At 40.1% G+C, this 20,748-nt stretch overlaps 1 protein-coding gene across 1 annotated transcript in view; it reads right to left on the bottom strand.

Moving 5' to 3' along the window:
• The window catches only part of LOC109422996 (myelin transcription factor 1-like), a 90,816-nt gene extending 73,964 nt beyond the window's left edge, over positions 1-16,852 (bottom strand). The window contains exon 1 of the mRNA XM_029861614.2: positions 15,976-16,852. The gene's annotated coding sequence lies outside the window, so the exon portion shown is untranslated. The remainder of the gene's footprint in view (positions 1-15,975) is intronic.
• Positions 16,853-20,748: the final 3,896 nt, after the last annotated feature.

Genomic DNA, 20,748 nt, shown 5'->3' with positions numbered 1-20,748 from the left:
ATACATTAAAGTTGATCAAATTCGGCCTCATAACATCTTAAGATGTGTTAATTTCACCTACAAAATTCCATGTGAATCGGTGCAGTACTTTTTGTTGTAGCAATGAAAGAGTAGACTGTGCGCCAATGAATTTTGTACAGCCCCTAGTTTTGCTTGTCAGCGCTGTAACTTTTAATTTTAGCAAAGGAAATGGCTGAAATTTTGAACAGAAACCTCTTAATCTAAATTCGTTGCATAGACAAAATTTCAAAAAAATCGATGCACTATCAACAATTTTATAGTCGACACATGTATTGGGACTAAACGTGATTTTAGCCCCTCAGACATCAATTAGTCAGCACCCTTTATTGTTTCGATTATACTATTGAAAGTACTACACCAAAAATCATCAAATTTTGCAGACATAATATACACATAATCAACCACCTTCTGTGAAAATTTCATGAAAATTAGCAGAGAAATACAAAAGTAATGCATAGGCAAACATCGCACATGAAAAACACGAAAAAAATTCACTAGCACTCTCCCCTATCAACCCCAGTAGCTTTGAAACCAATTGATAAAAGTGGATGAAATTTTGCAAGAAAGTGTCTCTATAAGTATCATAACTGCTAACAAAATTTCATAATTATCATCACAGAACCTTTAATTGTAGCGTAAAAGAACCATCTACTACGCGAATGAAAATTGGCCATGATTGTACAAAATGCTTTCAACCACGTCTGTTTGTTTTTTATCCACAATTTAAAGTAATGCATCGATTTTTATGAAATTTGGCACAGATAATAAACATACACCAAAGAGTTCCCAGTCAATTATTTGGCCAATTTTACCGATTCATTACAGAGCTGCAGCCGTACTTCTGTGTCCCGATTATTGCGGATACAGGCTTTAATGCAGATAAAATGCTTCATTACTTGAGACATGTTGAAAATAAAAGGTTATCTTGCATTAGCTATACTAAAATACGATTCATTTAGAATTATGACATAATGCCTGTGGTTAAGTGTGTCATCAACCACGCTCCGTTCATGACCTCTTTCGGCAAGCTAGCTGAGGAGGAAATGGGGTATCTTACGCTAGGACTACGTGCGTAGGTGCCCCCTCCTGTCTCCGCTCTCTTTAACCTTCTTATTGCATCACGCTGGGAAACGACGGGCTTGGTGGTCCACTGGCTACCGCTTCTGTTTCATATGCAGAAGGTCTTGAAGTGCAGAAGTCACCTACAAAAATACCAAAGGGTTTGAATATTGAACGCTTACATCTCAGACCCCCTCCCCCTCGTAGACTTTTGTTCATACCAAATTTTTGAAATATGCATGGAGCGTAGACTTTGGCCAGAACCCCTCCCCCCATCCGCTCTAAAAGTCAACGTAGTTTATAAATAGCCCCTTATTGCAAATTATTCTGAAGATAGCTTCGTATTGCCTCGGGATAAATGACCTGTTTTGCAATCAGATTAGTAAAACCTTTGTGCTGAGCGGTTCAACCAATAATATTGTGTAGCATCTGATCAGTTAAGTTGATACTATCTTGTGACAATTAATTGACAATTCTAAAGAAGGAAAAGGAAAGATATGGTGCAAATACAGCGATAAGGCTGCCAGGATTGCTATTGAAAAGAATGCTATTTCAGGAATTTGGGCCGCTTTGAAAGGACGTGAAGATAAAAAGAGAGATAACAACGCTATTGTCAAGCCATTTTTGATTCCGGGCGATAACACATCGACTGACCATGTGAGCACTTATCAGCTACGCTCAATCAGTCAATATAGTCAAATTACCATCACAAACATACCAGGTAGATGTCCTAACGCATACGGACTGGGTCATCTCTAGACTGCTACTGCACGGTTTGCGTAAACTTAACCGAACTAAAACAGGAACTACAGTTTCCTGAAAGGAACACGGCTGTGACACACAATGAAGATGACGACCAAGTAAAGGAAAAGATGTAGGTAAGTACATAAGGGAGCATCCATTAAGTACGTCACAGCTAAAATTGGGAATTATAGACCCCTCCTCCCCCATTCGTGTGGGTTTTTCCTATACTTATTACATTGCTTATCACACTTTTACAAACCTCCCCCTCCCTTTTCTCCTAGGACCGTGACGTACTTAATGGATGGACCCTAACACTGCTCGACAAAATTTGGTGTTATGGGATAAGAAAAAAAAAAAAGAACAAGGGTTTGAGATCCTAGAAGTATCATAGTGAAAGAGTTTTTAAAACATATTGGACCAGGTCTTTACAGTTTCCGACCAAAGTTTGCATGGAGAACTCGGGGTGTTCAATTGTATGCGCATTTGAACGTGCCGTGCATATATTTAGGCGTTTTTTCGGCACCGCAAACCGGGGTCAAATTGATCAATCGGGGACTAGATTCTAATTCCATTTGTCACCTTCTATACGTCCATAGGCGCCAACTTAGGGGGGCAAGCATAGGTTTGCCCCCCCCCCCCCCCCCAATATTTGACGAATTTTTAATTTCTCCATACAAAATATCCGAAAAACCAGGCTTTGCCCCCCCAATAATTTGACCAAGTCTGTATACGTCGTTATGATCATAAAGTCTTACCGCATTCAGGTCATGGATAGCTAGAGATGAGTGTGGACATGTCAATTTGTAGAAAAAAAGTTGTCTTACATTACTTTTTTTAAAGTTTTTTCAATGTGTTTCTAACTTACATGCAACCTTTGAAACTAAACAATCAATTGCCACTTGTAATACTCGTAAGCTTGTGTTACCCTTTTTATGGAATTCATATTGTGGTGTAATGTAGCTATTCCAGACAAGCATCAGCTATTGGACTGTATGATTTAAAAATGTTAAATAATGTGGCTGAAATCGTTTACTTCATATGAAATTGCCTACCTTCAGGCGTTTAAGTGTCAATTTAATCAAGTTAATTTAGCTTTTTAGCAGCCGAATTCACTACTAGGGTAAGTGTATGTCTGGTTCCGGAGAGCTAACATAAGTACCGTAATCCGGGGTCAAATTGATCACTTTAAAACAACTTTTGCGGATAACATCAGTGCCAATTCAAATATTGCTAGAAGAATTTCTGGCAAACTTTTTGCTTTTTTCTACACCGTGTATTTTAAATGGGCGCTGGGTACCCGGGTACCCTGCCGGCCACATAAGGGTTAAGGTTTTTGTTACCAGGAACGCAAAGTACAGTCATATTATAAGCGTATTAGTCGCTTTTCAAAATAATCAATTGGTTTCTAAGGAATTTCAGGGTCAAATTTTCCAACGTTGTCCTCAGCCTGTCCAAAATACATGAATTACCCTACTATATATTCAAATTAAGTTAACTTAAAGTGGTGCAGTATCTAAACCTCTTGTATGACTACACCTGTCACTGCGATAAAGAAGTGGAACTGGAGACGAAAGCTACCATTTTAACTATATTAGTATTTTTCTACATAATGCATCTATACAAAAACATTCTGAAAGACTCGAAAAAATTGGCGAAAACAGAGGAAGTAAGTAAATAATGTTTTATTGTCACTTCAAACTTAAGTCTTTGTTATTACGACACATTTCAGATTGAGACAGTTCAAAAAGTTACATCGTGGCAATGGTTCACAGCAGAGTTTATGCAGATTTTCTGGAATACATATATTTCGAAGTGATGGTGAAGGTACCAGCTGATCCGGACTCAGATATTGAATTAACGTTGAAACATCTCAGTAACGGCGAAGCAAACGCATTCATGCAACGAGCTAATCATTCCAAGAAATAAAGCCGAGAACAAATGAGCGGGCCAATTTACAGGCTGTCACTGTTTTACAAAGATGCCATGTCTATTTACGGTAACGCAATCGATGGTGAAATGACGCAGCAAACCAAAAAATTTACTTTGGAGGTGCTCCTGAGGCACCTCGTGGCATTAGTTGTCCTGTGGACAGCAATTTGCCACATACCAAAGTCATCCTCGCGCACCGAATTTCCAACGAGATTTCGGCTCGATTCCAATAACATAGAAAGCCACTGATGTAAAGAGAAGGAAAAGGAAGCATTGAGAACTGCTGTGTTGGATGTGGGTAAACATCCGATGCCAGTTGTTGACCAATTGGTGAGGGCAAGAAAGATGACACAAGAGCAAAGAGCCATAACACAGCGCAACATTTTTTTGTCTCAAGAGCAAACTTATGTGTCTCCGAAGGATTTTGGGCCGCTGAATCCGAATCTGGGCTCAGATTTGCTCCAACACGTCACAATTTTGAACTATACCTCAATTTATAGGGCAAAATATGCGATTTTGGGCTTTTTTGACTGCAAGCCATTAAGCATGGAAATATTTTTTTTAAGCAATCAAAAGGTTAATTGGTCAATTAACATCTAAATTAACGATCTGCATTATCCACCCCAGAATGCGAAAAGCTATGCAAAACTTTTACGAGTTTACTAAATTTTTGATTATTTAAGTTTGAAGTTTAATAAATCTTAAGAAAACGCCTAAAAGTATGCAATTTCCATACTAATTATGTTATAACTTCCAGAAAAGTACAATTTTATGCATAAATTTCAATATTTATAGAACTTTTGATTACGAAATCGGGTTTAGCGAATACTTGGCAACTAGATACATTCATTCGAATATTCATTACATTTACGATACAGCTACGGTAACAAAAGTTTAAAAGTGTCTTTGAAGATTGCCCATCACGCAATTTCGGAAAATATCGAATTTTATACAGAAATATGTGTCTATTTGGATGTAAAACATGTAAACTCATCGTTCAATAACTCTTGAGCCAGATGATGAACATTTTTTACTAATTGTTTTAAGTTTAAAGCGTTATTTTTAACAAATAAAAAGGGTCCTCACGCTGATCAATTTCACCCCACTGATCAATTTCACCCGAAATCACGGTACCTAACATAAATCGCTTAAAACTATCAAATTCGTTTTGGTAAAACAACATATTTTGCATGATTCGTAATTTAGATGTTAATTGGTCATTTAATCTTTTGGTTGCTTGAAAAAAATATTTCCATGCTTAATAACTTGCAGTTAAAAAGCCCAAAATCGCATATTTTGCCCTATAAATTGAGGTATAGCTCAAAATTGTGACGTGTTGTAGCAAATCTGAGCCCGGATTCGGATTCAGCGGCCACACATAAGTTTGCTAATGAGACAGACCAAAAGCTAATTTTTGTTACGGAAATTCTGAAAAGCAGACCATACTGCAGGCCGAAAAGCTACAAAATGCTGGACGACGCCCCATAAAATAAAGCAGAAGTAACAGAAACGGACTTAGGGGTCGACGGGATATAGTATTCTAGGGGTGAGAAGGGAGGGGGTGTTAGTAATTTTGTGACAAGTTGTGAAGAGAGGGGAGGGGGCTAACGGGTGGACGTAGCATATTCTATATTTCGGAAAAAAAAAGTTGGAGGGGTTGTATACTAGACACGACCGCAAGTCTGACGTTGAATAACGTCCGTTTATGCATTAGTTTCGATTATTGAATGCTGTATTAACATTGCTTAAAGCCTGTGATGTGAAATTTTGGTTTGATTTAGTTTGATTGTAGACGGCAATTGATAGTGGAGTTTATTATTTATCATTATTTTCGATCCGATTCATTCCTTATGAACTTTGCCGTTCAATTTGAATAGGTCGTAAATTTACTGGGATTCCTATACAGATACGACCTATTCAAATCGAACGTCAGAACTATTTAAACCTGTGTACTAGCCCAGCACTAGGTTTTCTTGGTTCACCATTTATGGGCAGCCCAAGTACCGATAGTCGTAACTAGTTTCTCTTTCATTAAACTATGTTGTTGCTCTCGAAATACAGAGAGTCCATTTGCAGAATAATTTCAGCGGGCCAATTGTAGTTTGCTAAACGTTTGGATTTCTTTGGATGCTAACTGGTAATTATTTTGCGATGAAAATTGATGTAGATTTCAAATCCTCTCGCACAATTTCTCTGCTTTTGCAGGTTTATATATAGAAATTTAGAATGGACGCCTCAAGACTTGTTCCGCGTAGTAGTTGGTTTTAAAATGTTTCCATAAACGAATTTTTCAAAACCATTTAAAAATCTTTACCTAAAACAGAATTGTCTTGGTAACCGTTCATTTTATAAGAATTTAAACAGATGCAATCCAACAGATCATTCAAAAATGCAAATCATTAAGCTTTTGCTAATTGGTGGACTGAAATTACCAATATGTAATTATATAACTAAGAATTTCTAGATATCATACAGTTTTCTTCTAGATTGTGTAGCAAAAATGGGCAAAGAAATGTTTAATTTTTGCGAACACAACACACATTGAAATTTGGCTGGGAAATATAAAGTATGCTACAACAATCTTATATATTTCCACTATTCCGCTTGCAAAGTTTATGCTAAGGTTTTAAGACTTAGTCGGTTTTGACATATTTGTGACCCAACGCGTCGTCCAAGAAAATTATTCGATTCACTCTTGTGAGGAACATTTTTGAAGCCCTTAGAAAGGCTGTTTAATTTTATTTGTTGTACAATAACCGTTCAATTGTTGCATGAGGTGAAAATCGGTAGCTATGCCAACCAAATCCAGAACGGCCTCGGTGGCGTTGATTCCGATGGGGGTTTTGCGATGGCGATGCTGCGCAAACTCGGGGTAAAAGAAAGCCCTCGTTGTTGCCGCGCACCAGTTTGAACTGGCTGATTGCTCCACTGGCGCCGCGTACAACGATACGAAGAAGAGCGTAACAGCCGACAACCACTGCGCTCGGCTTGCCAAAGCGTACTGATGGAAAACGCAAACGGAGAGACTGGCTAGCTCTCCTTCGATGCGATCCCCTCGAGGGGTCAAGAAAGAATGATGGAAGATGAGAAGAAGCAGTTTGCTTTTATACGGCACAATCGCCTGGCTTCCCCTCTCGAACGTGATTGGTTAGATGTGAGGGGAGTAAAATTCAACTTTGCCATACAAATTCATCTACATTAATTTATTATAGCGGAGTATTAAAATATACTAAAATGATTTTTATTAGCCATTGCCAAATCGTAGGTAGGCTTAGGATTAACCAATATTATAATGTTTAGTAAGGAATGACAGTATATAGTACAAAAGTCATGTATTTTCGACCAAAATTTGTAAAGATTACAGATATTTGAAATTCTAAAATTCTTATTGAAATTTGGCAACGCTGGTTAACAGTTTTCATTTCCAGTAAACCTGCCATTTTTCAAAGTTGTAGAAATTTCAAACAGATTTATGATGCGCGCATAAGTTTAGGCTTTTGTTACCGTACACTCATTGCACAATTATGGGTCACTCAAGGAACAACCATTTCATAATATGAATCGTTTTTCATAAAAAAATAACACTTTCATTATTTTATTTTATATTCTCATCATTGAAACCCCTTTTTATTGTTTTAAATAAAAATCTGCTTGTAAAATTCACTTTAGGCGGTGAAAATTACTAAAATGTTGGTGAATAATAAAAACCACAATAATGGGTCAAAATTGGCTGTGTAACAATTATGGGTCAATTTGTTGCCTATTATGGGTCACTTAAGAGAAATCGGCTCAAAAATAATGTTTTGTCTATTTTTTCAATGAAAGATCACTTATTCTCGATAGATCAACTATAGTAGAATCTAAAACTGGTCTCAAACCTCTTAACGAAGCGTGTTTTCACAATTTGGAATCAATTTTTCAAAGTTGGGTCAAAATCTCCAACACAACCACCGATAAACGCCTAAAAGTATGCAATGCCCATGTACGCAGAACTGTCAATATTATGCTGCACAAAAAGTGACCCATAATTGTGTGATTTTCGGTGTTCCTTGGCACAATAATGAGTCACTTAAATTTTGCCAGAAATAAGCTTTAATTAGCTGCAGTCACATGAATTTCTACATTTAGAACGTTAATTATACCTTTGTTCTGGTGACGATACCATTTCGCACATGAAAATCACTGAAGCTCGCTTTTACAGAGCTTACGAAAGCAGCGCACGCACTGTCCGATATTCACAATCGAAGCGTTACTTTGACAGCTAGTTTTGCGCCGAACAAAACAATATTGAAAATACGTATGTTTTGATGTATAAGCCCGTGTGCGATACGTATAGTGACACAAAACAAATCAACTTATGTGCGAAAAATAATAATAGCTAACAAAAGCTTGTAATTAATTAGTATTTATCTATTAAAGTGGAAAGTGACTAATAATTGTGTGTGACCCATAATTGTGCAATGAGTGTATCTTGAATTTAGAATAGATTCTACATCAAGCGGTTTAAAGTCCCAGTTGTTGCCATGCCCATCCGCTACCGCACTGGGAAAATGCGAATGAGCCACCGCCGCGGCTGCTTCTAGGTTGCTGGCGGTGCTCTCGAAGTAGGTTTCGAAATGTTTGCAGGAATTCGAATCAACTCTTACGTGGAATTTAAAATTGTAGCCCTAATAATGGCTGTTTAATTTTGATCTGAGAATTTTGATTTCACAAAACCAAACCGCGTTACTGCCGTGTCTTCGGCGCCCATCCGCTTCCGAACTGGTGAAATGATAAATTATTCCACGACCGCCGCTGCTGCTCGGTTGTCGTCGGTGCGTCCATCCGTCCACCGCGGTCGACAGCGTGAGAATGTGCTGTGAGAAGAGAATGCTGAGCGAAAATGCAAACCGTGCTGTGCTCCTCCGTCTCTGATCCGGTAAACGAGCTGCCGCGCGCGAAGAGGCACCGACCACCGCGCTCGGCTTGCCAAAGAACACTAAATGAAAACGCAAACGGAGCAAACTGCACAGCTGTCTGCCGATGCGTTCCCCTCGAGGTGTTGATGAAGAATGAAGGAAGAGGGGAAGAAGAAATAGCTTTTATACTGCCAGGCGCTCGACGGAAAAGTGCAAAACTGTGCTCGAACGTGATTGGCTGGATAAAACATGGGTTCACTTTTCTCAAATTTTCAATAGTTTGTTGTTGAAAATCAATAGTAAACTTAGATAGATTCGATGCGTAGATAAATTTATGATCAGTTCATGCAAAAATTTTGAAAATCCATCAAGAAATGACAGAGTTATTAGCGGTCAAAATCTAACCACTTTTCGTTACATGCTCAAATTTTCGGTTTTCTGAAGTTACACCCCTATATGTTGCCGAAGGACGTTATTCAACGTCAAAATTATTCATCAAGCATATTCTCAACGCCACATTTCTGACAGCAATGTTTGTTTTCATTTTTATCAATGTGCATTTGAACGCTAACCCTTAGTTACCCAGATGGGCGTCAAAGGGACCCAGATTGAGCAAAACTGTTGTTACTCTAATCTGAGAAAAAGCCTCTTTACTCAAATCTTCAAATCCGGGTTACCGGTGTTAGTAGCAAAATCTGGGTAAATGTGGTCCTGCTCCTCCTGAACCTTAATTGAAGGGCTTTCTTTGCCTGCCATTCTTCATTACACCAACAAAGCTAGCCATGAAAATGTTTGACAATTAGTGACAAATGTTTGACACTAGGATTGGACGGAATTCCCATAAAATTTGTCAAGCATGTTCTTCCTTTGGTGATTACCCAGATTACATATGTTTTCAATGTCATTATTAAGTCCTCAAAATATCCTCGGGCTTGGAAAGTTGTGAAAGTTATTCCTATCTCAAAGAAAGCAGGTAAAACAGACTTGAATAATTTGCGTCCAATTAGTATTCTTTGTGCAATATCTAAAGCTTTCGAGAAAATCCTAAAAAGTCAAATTACGACATTCTTAGACAGATTCCAACTTTTAAGTCCCTATCAATCGGGTTTTCGAGCAAATCATAATACAACCAACGCTATATTGAAGGTTCATGATGATTTACACTCTAGTATTGATAAAAAAGGCATTGCTTGGTTAATGTTGCTCGATTTTTCAAAAGCGTTTGATCGAGTATCTCATAGCAAACTTTTAATAAAATTGTCAAGGCAATTCGATTTTTCAAATAAAGCTCTAAATTTGGTTAAATCATATTTGGTTGGTCGCCAACAAAGTGTGTGTCTCAATGGAACACATTCTGATCTTATCAACATTGTCTCTGGTGTGCCACAAGGCTCAGTTCTAGGGCCAATTCTGTTCACTCTATTTATAAATGATCTTCCTTCAGTACTTCATCATTGCAAAATACATTTATTCGCAGATGATGTTCAGATTTATTTTTATTCTTCTGATCTTTCTGAGCATGATATGGCGGTTTTGATTAATACAGATTTGTCCAGAATATACAACTGGTCCAAGCGCAACCTATTACCTTTGAATGCCTCCAAATCTCGTGTTATGTTTATTTGTCGATCTCGAAGTCCATCTAGCTTACCCTCTATTAAACTCGGAGATGATGAATTAGTTTATGTTAATAAGTTTACTGTTTTGGGAATAGTTTTACAAAGCGACTTAGAATGGGATGGTCATATAAATTCACAGTGTAGCAAGATTTATAATGGGCTTCGCACTCTTAGAATCACTGCAAATATGCTACCCTGTGAAGTTAAACTAAGACTGTTTAAAACACTTTTACTTCCGCATTTTTTCTATGGTTGTGAATTTCTTTTGAATGCTTCAGCTGCAGCATTACATAGACTACGATTGGCTTTGAATGTTTGCATTCGTTGGATTTTCAACTTATCAAGGTTCTCTAATGTTACACGCCATCATCAACAACTATTGGGATGTTCATTTAGCAATTTTCATAAACTTCGTTCCTGTCTTGCAATTTTTAAAATAATAAGCAATGAAAAACCAACATATTTATTTGAAAAATTTCAACCGTTTCGTGGAACACGTAATAAAAACTTTAGATTACCACATTACAACACTTCGCACTATGGAGGAACCTTCTTTGTACGTGGCATTGCTCATTGGAACCAACTTCCTTCAGCTATTAAATCGCTTAGAAATTTGAATTCGTTCCGTAGAGAGGTCACGATATGGATGGAGACAAGAAATTAGAATATGTAATTTAATTGAAGTAAAAATAGATAAACTGAAAGAGTAAAGAATAGTTAAGTAAGAACTGACAGAATTAAAAACTCAAGAAATCATCTAATTGTAGAATTTTAAAAGGAGAATTCCTTACTCTACATGTATTACGCATAAATAAATAAATAAATAAATAAAAAATAATTTTGTTAATTAATTTGCAAATTAAATGTTAAATTAGACGCTCTCACTTCTATATGTTTTTCACTGTTTTCACATGATTTATAAACTGCCGTTCTAACCACAGTTGTCCCATGTTACTTTTCAATGATTTTGACTTTGTTGCACCAAGTGCTCTATTTTCACATATATTTTCATGAAACATGAAAAAATAACATAGGTACTTTGTTCGAAGACTCTATGAAGAGCATGTCAAGTCAAATTGTCTTCACCTAATAGCATGGCTATTTGAATACTGCATGGTAAGTACCGTAATCCGGGGTAACATTGATCAGAATTTTCGATCTTTCTTGAATAATTCTTTTGTTAAAGCAAATGTTACATGTTTTATATTTTTAAAACAGGTACTGGCCCTCTGAGTATGTGTTAAGCTACTCGAAAAAGTATTATATAACTTTAAATCATATTTAAATAGACTTTTTAATCTAATTTTTGATTTTGTTGATTTGGGGTAACATTGATCATGTCAGAGATCAATATTCGTTTGTGTTGAAAATACTCTTACTTACTAAATTCGGGGTCGCTGATTTCGAATATGTTGTTCAAATTCTTACAAGTTTTGTACTTTTTGAGTTATTTCAGGATTAAAATCCTCCAATCCGCGAATAACGCCTAAAGGTAGGCAATGGCTTAACGAATTTGATTGAATTGATAGCCTACTTCTAATAAATCGTATATTTTATTTAAAAATAGTACCGTAAAACGGGGTATCTTTGATAATGCGGGTAACTTTGATAGTGCGGCAGGCATTGTATAACTTATCTTATAACTATGATTCCTTCAACCAGTTATGAAAATGGTAAACGATAATCAATTCTATACATATGAAAGTTCATCTTAGACGTATTTTCATTAAAATCTAGTTTATATACAACTTTTTGGACAAAAAATAAAAATTGTTGATATTTTTGTCATTTATCAACCCCTTCAAACAATCAGCTATACGACTTCGTTAAAACTATTTTTTCATTGAATGGACTATTATTCTCGATAGATTCATCATAGTAGATTCCAAATCTGGCCTTGAATCTCTTAACGAAGTGTGTTTTTACGAAATGGAAGCAATTTTGTAAATTGAGATATTATTCTCCATACATTGATAAACGCCTAAAAGTATGCAATGCCCTTGTAATTTCATGTAGATAAATATGTGTTGTTCAAAATTTGTTAATAAAACTTAAAAAAACTACCCAAAAAAAGAAAACTAACAATGAATAGCATGTAATCATATGTTAATGTACCGTTAAGCATTTATTATTACAAAGATAATGATTTTTGATAGCTAAATTTATTGTGTTTTGCACTCAATACTCACCAAACTCATTTTTATATGCAGAATTTAGTAAAAAATCATTTTTTTTATATAAAAATTCTATCTAATATATTTCACAAGCCTTCTCTCATCATGTTCATACTCCTAAGATTTCAATCTGTAGTTATTTTTTAAGATTTGATGTGTTTTTAGGGCATTATCAAAGTTACCCCAAAATGAAAATCTGATTTTCGGTTATATGAAAAACTAAAAGTTATCCAAAATCTTTCAGATCATCGAATCTTTTAATTGTAATTGATAACTGATACCCCAGTACTTGTTTTAAAAATATAAAACTCGGGGAAATACTGTTACATGTAAAAATATTGAGAAAATTCGCTAAAAAACTATCAAAGTTACCCCATTTTACGGTATTCTCATAAAAAATTCAGTGATTAAATCCAACTCTAGGATATCATATTAAAGTAACACAGTGATTTCGAACCTCATATTGTATCTAGTATTCATGCCATGCATGATTTTTTGACAATGTATCTCATTGCTTTACGAAACACACTTATGGAAAAATCGATTTATTTCATTGTTTATGAAATTCAATTATCGTGTATTACATGTCATTCGATAGCTGAATAATGGCAGATTACGATATACCATTCGATAGCAGAAACGGATTCAATGTAAAATGCTTGTTTGAACATTTCATGAGGGCGGTCAAGCCGATCAATGTTACCCCGCTGATCAATGATACCCCGTTTTACGGTACTCTTCTTTTGTGTTGGCATTACGCTTCAGCTGGAACAAAACTTGTTTTCCAATTAAAACTGTTATTTCTTCGCCACTTGCAGTTTCAATCTAAAATTTATTATTGTTGCAATGCACGGTGAGCTCACAAACCAAACATAAACACTCTAACTTAACTAAGAGGCTCAAATGTCGTGAAGCTTGACGAAGCCGATCCAATTTAACGACAAAGAGGATGTTGAATTGAATGCTGGTACACTTCTTCTTTCACTCTTCAATTCCTCGAGGGGACTTCTGCCTGGAGAGCTGTTGGTCCAAACAAAACAAGTTGCTTGAAATCAATTTCTGTTGCATTTGGACAATAAGGAGAAATTAGTCAGCTGTATACTATTCACGGAATATCCTACTTCGTACCAACCCTTCTTAAACAAGATCTTCCTGATATACTCTATGTGAAGTCGAGAACTAGTCTGGTTCAGGGTGTATTGCTTCACGGATAACTCTGTTTGTTACTGAAATAGCTCTTCCATCACAGTTTACGTCGGAATATATGCAGTATAATCGAAAGGTCATAATGCCGAAAATATTGTTAGAACGAAAAGGTCACCAGGCCGATATATCGTTTGGTCGGAAAAACGTCGTGTGACCGCAAAATATTGTTACATCAAAGTATTTATATGGCCGAATAAGTCATTAGGCCAAAAAGGTCATTAGACCGAGAAGGTCATGAAATCGAAAAGGTATTTAGTCCGAATAGGTCATGAAGTCGAAAAGGTATTAAGTTCGAAAAGATCTTTAGGTCGAAAAGGTTTTTAGGCCGCAAAGGTCATTGAGCCAAATAATTCAGGTATAGAACAAGGTTATTTCGCCAACCCCTGGCCTAAAAACCTTTTCGGCCCAAAGAGATGGCGGGATGGCTCTTCTTAGCCGGGAATCGGCTGAACTAATTCTTGAGCATTATCATATGGATCTCATCTCGATAGCCAACTCCGAACCATGGACGACATACTTGAAGCACAAAATTGTGCCTACGCCAGATAGACACTCGCATCTGTATGGAACGCAGTTTTGTGCGAAATTTTGTGCTTTCCTCAGGATAATCATCAAATCCTGTATTTTCCTAGTACATCGACCCAGCAGCATCCGAAACTGGAAGAAGGAGACGTTATTGGTAAAGAAGCAGAATGGTTTTCCAGGCATGTTTGCAGCAGTCAGTATTGCTTGTAAATTGTTAAATGCTTGGATCAAACCTGTTGTTCCAAGCCTCGTAGAAGCATTTTTTCTGTGCTCCAACGTCAATTGCTTCCTCCTCCTGTTCCGACTGTGCAAACCGAATTTGGATTGAAATGCCCTAATCCGTCCAATGCTGCTGGAAAGCCGTTTGCTCCATTATGCACGCTTAACTCTTTAAACATGACAAATTCAATTTCGTTGAACGAGCAATTCGCAGTTGATTCCTACTGTCCCTCGGTACAGAAGGCTATAAAGGATCGAATTTGCAAAGTATGCAAGCAGTACTTTGCATCAACTGTCATTTTGAAGCAACATAACAAAATGCATAAAGTTGCAACGTTGCAACGGTTGAATAGAAAGTGCGCCCGAAATCAGTTGTTACCAGACGAGCAAAGGAAGTTTTGCGGTCGTGACTGAAGATGAGATTTTGTGGATGGACGAATCATCGGTTGACGTTGCGGCAGGTGTACAAGAAGCGAGCTTGACCGATGAAGTTTCTAAAGTGATATCTATTGATGAACACCTATCCAACATTTGGACAGATGAATAGTATGATCCGGAAGACTTTAGTATGTATGTAGATAGATGAGTCCAAATAAACAAGTCCTTTAAAATTAATTGCTTTTCAATTACCGCCTTGTTTGTTTTATTACCTTACAAAATGAAAAGGGGGGAGGGGAGTATAAAAATTTCTGAAAAAATGCTATATCATTTGTGGACGACCCCTTAATTAGCATCGAATCGCAGCTGAAGCGAGTTTACAAGCGACACCGTACACTGCGGACTACGGAATTGACTTCAAAACATGAGCGCAAAAGGCAAAGGGCTGTTCGAAAGAAGTGTTTAAGATATCGAACTAAAACTTTCGATGAAAACCTTAGTTGAACTCAAAGCAAAACTTGATTTAAACGCTCCATCAAAATAGCCATTAATCGTATCCAATGATTGGCTGATGTTTCCGAAATGTACTAATCCACTGTTGAAGCGGCGAATCACATAGTGATAAACTTCCCCGCAAATTTTAGTACTTTGTTGCTGACAATGCTTTTCTTATTATTCATATCAAACTGTAATGGTTTCTTATAAATTCGATAAAAACGTTCATCGCAGTCACTCTTCTAAAGAGAGGATGTTTATGGTTTTCATGGTTTTATTCGTTTATGGTTTTATGCTTGACCAACGAGGAATGTAATTTAAATGCAAAAACTGTTTTTCACACTTCATCAAATAATATTCCTTTTCTCGGAAGCACTGGCAAAAATATCTCTAGATATCTAGTCATCGGTCTTCCCCAATCAACCACGCTCTAAAATTTAATCGTCATACCAACAAGCATGCACAATAGTTTTCACAGATGGATACGGCAGTACACTTTTCCCCTACATTTCCAGAAAAAAAAGGTTGACACTGGATCTATTCCCGCACCCTTGCCTCCTACGCATCGTCGAAAACCAAATCAGCCGACCAGGACCAGCGCCCTATCATCGGCACGACGACAACAAAGGCGAGGGGTAGGTATCTGTTTATTACCATTATTATCCTGCGTCGTATCCCCTACCACCACCCGAAGGCAATCATACTCACCTCCTGCGCTACTGCCTACGGGCCGTTCCTTCGCCAACCGACGCACGACGACGGCGACGATGACGACGGGAGCAAACGATAAAAACCCTCAGATTTTAAGCCGTCTTATTGTTGCACTAGTTTTCCTTTATTGTTGTTGATTTTCACTCTCTTCCCCTCCCTCCGACTTCCATCTCGGGCCGTTCCCCCGGCGGATTCTTCGGTAAATCCTAGCACAGCGATCCTAGAAACACCACACTACCTGTTTACCACTCCGGTCTTCGTCCGCCCCCCTCCCACACACTTGTCACCAGCCGGAATCGTCTTGCCACTGTGGAGGAATCACGTCCCGTCGGTCCCACTCACCGAGGAGCACAGAGCGTCGCGCGGCAAAAATTAAAAAACACACACCGTACCTAGGAACTCGGGAATGCTTCGCTTTCGACGACAGGACTATCTACCTGACGGGGCGCGCGCGAAAATATCACGGTGGCGTTGGCTAAGTTTGCAACTAAACTGCGGGCCCCAACACAGCTCTCCAACCAGCAAACGGCAGCGAGAGACAGAGAGCCAAGCAGTTCAAGTTTGCAAAAGCCCCCGAACAGCGGACGACGACGACAACGACGACGTCAGCAAACCAGCAAGGAAGAAGCAACCACCGAAATGTCCAGGATGACTCCCCATGCCACTCCATCATCATCGGCCTCGGTGCGCTTTTCAGAAATTCCTTTCCGCAAAAAGTCCACGTCAGATGCATGGTTTCCACAGGTTTTCCTCCCCGGATCCCGAACTTTAGCCGAAGTGGATGAACTTCCTGCGTCCCCATTATCGGAAGCTCCCCACATCTCCCACATCCTAACCAGCGCCCAAGCCCTCGCAAGAAAAAAGGCGTTAAAATTCCAGCTTTTCACTTGCAGTCAAACATTTTTTCGCTCGTAATGCATTTCCCACGGAACAGAGCGAGACAAACGGATTCTCGTGCCACCCCAAGCCCCATCGCGCAAGCTCCACAAAGACAAACACACCGAGAATGCACCGGGGCCAAGTGTTCATCCAAAGGATACTCCCCCTTGCGTACCACCGTCGACACGTCGTCGTCGTCGTAGCTGTTTTTCATCGGTCGGTGTTTTCCCATTCGGTTGGTTGCTTCTCGCGGCGAACTCCAGTATGCTGTGACGCGTCGACCTGTAAGGAGCCCTCTGTGCCGAGTTTCGTTCGTTGGGTGGCGAAGGAAAATGCGACGAAATTTTGTTCCCACGGTCGCTGGGTGTTGTAAATGCCGACGGGAATGTTGATGCTGTTGGATTTGAGCTGTTATTGTCGCCGGAAGTGAGCAAATACAATCTGTTGTACTGTTTGTTTAACTGATGGTTTTGTGATAAAATGGTTTTACTTTGAACTTATGAATGAATGAGCGACGTTTATAAACTTTAAAATTTTGAATTTTAAACTTAAGTTTTCAACTTCTACAAAATACCTAAAAAATATATTTCTTATTTTTCATTTCAACTAGTTGAAACTTGCTTGCTTGCTTCACCCCACAGTTGATTGTTCTATGAGCAGAGTAGTACTTCCACAGAAAAATACTAAACAAGAGCTGACTTTGGCGATTGACCATTCTATTGAATTGTCAGTGCCTTTACTGACACGTCTAGTTTCGGTTAGTGTTACTACAAGGGAAGTAAAAAAATGTTATTCAAAGTTAGTCTAGCCTACTACGATATGTTTATCTATGTTGCTATGCTAGATTGTCGGTTGCCATCCAACACACCTGATCAACCGCATAATCCTATTTTGGATCTTAGCATCTCGAAAGGTCCACAAAGCAGCCCTCGGTGAACAAGTCCGCCAGCTTGAAATGCACCTTTTTGATTTTGAACGTATCATCTTGCCGCTTCTCACGAATGAAATTATAGCGGATGTCCACGTGTTTCATCCTTCTGCGGTCTCGCGGCTCCTGAGCAAAGCAGATACACGACTTGTTGTCTTCATACAGAACTACGGGGTGTTCTAGTGTGATTCCGAGCTCCGGTATGAGGTTGCTTAGCCAGTTTGCTTCACATACCGCCTGACTGAGGGAAATGTGCTCCGCTTCAGTAGATGGTAGTGCAACGGCGCTCTGTTTACGGGTCATCCAGGATACAGTACCGCCGAAAACTTGAAAGACGTTGCCTGATACTGAACAGCGTCAGCTTATTCTACTTGTGGCTCCGTTTCTTGATTCCTCCGAAAAATCAAACCATGGTGAATGGTTCCTTTCAATTATAGGAGAATGCGCTTTAGATGACTCCAGTGGTTTCTTGAAGAAGCCGATTGGTATCTGCTGTAGAAGTCCACGGCCGGCCTTGATGCCAGAGCCAGATACGGGTTGTCGCATAAAAATTTCCTTCTTGAGTAGTCCATTCAGGAACTCTGCCTTGTCGTTCATTTGGTGCTCGTGGTATCCCATCTGGTTCGCGGCCGCCAACAGCATACGCACCGTGGTCCCCTGCGCTACCGGTGAATAAGGTTCGTCGTAGTCGTAGCTCTTTCGTTGGGAATAGACCTTGGCAACCAGGCGAGCTTTGTACCGGTCGATGTTACTGGAATCATCTCTCTTGACCTTGAAGACCCACTTGCAGTCGAAGATGTTCTTGACTGGTGGTTTTGTAACGAGTTCCCTTGTTTCGTTTTTCCGTAACGATTCCATCTCGCTTGCGATGGCCAGCTCCCAGTGCTTCCAGTCGTCTCGCTGTCGTAACCCATCGATTGTATCTGACAAGTTCTCCAGGAATGCAGCGATAGAAACCTGTAAGCCGATGGTAAAATCAAGCAACTTACCGAGAAGTTTCCGCTCCTATCCGCTTCGCCGCGAGATCACTTCTGCTGGGCAGTTGACACGCTCTGGTTGCGAAGGGAGCGCGGATTTAGCATCGTCGTCCTCGTCAGGTTTCAGATAGTTTTCCCACACAATTTATACTGCTTCGTCATGCTGAACGTCGTCCGCTACCGGAATGGATTCGGAGGTTTCCGTCCTTGGCTCCGGTTGCTCATCCAGATCACTTGCCTCTCCGTTTCTGTACAGCACCTTTTTTGGAACAATCGGTACCGTTGGACCAACTCGCTGCTCGTCGAACACAACGTCTCTCACAATCGATATTTTCCGCTTACGTGGATCCCAGACTCGGTACCCGTTTGCCGTAAATCTAACCATGATATTTTTCTCCGATTTGGAATTTAACTTACCACGTTTTTCTTTCGGAACCCAAGTGTACGCCACGGATCCGAAGACTCGCATCTTGTCGATGTTGGGTTTTCGTCCATACCACATCTCATACGGCGTTTTATTCTCCTTCAGCACTGATGTTAGGCTCCTGTTGCACATCCGAATGGATGATTTCCAATGGCCGAGACGCACGTCGCCCTCTAATGCCGTCGAAGGTTGTCTTAATTGCTTCCCTTGGAAACATACTTCACAGATCTAGCGTTCAGGCCAATCCAAGATCTTCGCCATGGTTTCCACCATTCCACGCTTCCTCAGAATCTTCATATTCGCCGGTCCTAGGTGGCCGGATCGCCGGTGCCATAAATCGTAGACGCTCTCCTTTTTTTTTCCTTCTAAACCATAGGGGAATAATCTGCTAAACAGACACCCTAACAGAAGGTTAGGGTAGTGTATGTCTGAGGCCGTCTTCTACAACAAAAGTAAAAGCCAGGACTACTCTCTCCTCGTACCCACTAAACCATTCCTGTGGTCGCCAAACCCAACGTCTCTCCGGAACCACCAAGAAGGTATTGCTTCAGAGAGGGGCTAGTGCACATCGCACCCTCAAAGTTAGCTGCGTAGCCTAGCAGCAACGAACATCGATGACTCGCTCTGGAGAGTCCATCACGGTAACATGCTGGCGCTTAGCCAGTTTCCCGAGTGGTCCTCGCCACTCCCTTTGTCCTCGGAAGGCGGGCAAGGTCAACCCCGCCCGCGCCCAACTGCTTTGCAAACATCAAGAACTGATGCCCACGTGCAACCCGATCTGACCTGCTGAAGGCAAGGGTATCACTACCCTTCAGGCCCTATCAGCTGCACCAGAAGGTTGCTGACAGCAGAGTCTCCACCTGCCCCGACCCTTGCCGGGGACCCCTTTCCAACCACGGGCTCGGATCCAACCCAGTAGACCGACACCACGACAGCACCGCTACCGGGACTTCCTCTCCGCGGCCACTTAATCGCTGTAAGGGTCGATCTCGACCGCAGGGCACCGGTATGACCTACGAAGCCGACTCCGAACCCCTGGACCACCATCTGGGCTAGCCACTCTCCGAGTCCACGCGCCACCTCCTCTGTAGCTCCCAGACGATATGGGTGATAGCCGTTGAAACGGCGTTCCAACCAAACTCATCCCTACACATCCGCTGGACCAAGTTGTCCGGATTTGTGTCCTCCCCGCATGTGGTGAGCATGCGGTCACGGTCATTTAGTACTTAGCGCGGCGCCCCACGCCGGGCCGCCATACCTAAGTATGGACGTAGCTACACTAGCCAGAAGCTTGCGCTTACTTACTGGCGTACACCGCAGAGCTATTGCACATCATCCGGGACAGTGCCGCAATAGCTGTGGAGGCTCTTTTACAGGCATAATCGACGTGGCTACCGAAAGTAAGCTTATCGTCGATCATCACGCCCAAGTGTTTGACGGAGCGGTTTGACAGGATAGTGCACTTTCCTACACTGATCTCCGTCTGCTGCTCCGACTTCATGTTGTTAACAAACGTCACCTCTGTCTTGTGGTGAGCCAGCTCCAGTTTGCTGGACCGCATC

The sequence above is a fragment of the Aedes albopictus genome, chromosome 1 (genome assembly GCF_035046485.1).
Source record: "Aedes albopictus strain Foshan chromosome 1, AalbF5, whole genome shotgun sequence".
In the NCBI taxonomy this organism is placed as follows: domain Eukaryota; kingdom Metazoa; phylum Arthropoda; class Insecta; order Diptera; family Culicidae; genus Aedes; species Aedes albopictus.
This window is presented reverse-complemented; position numbering and strand designations above follow the sequence as displayed.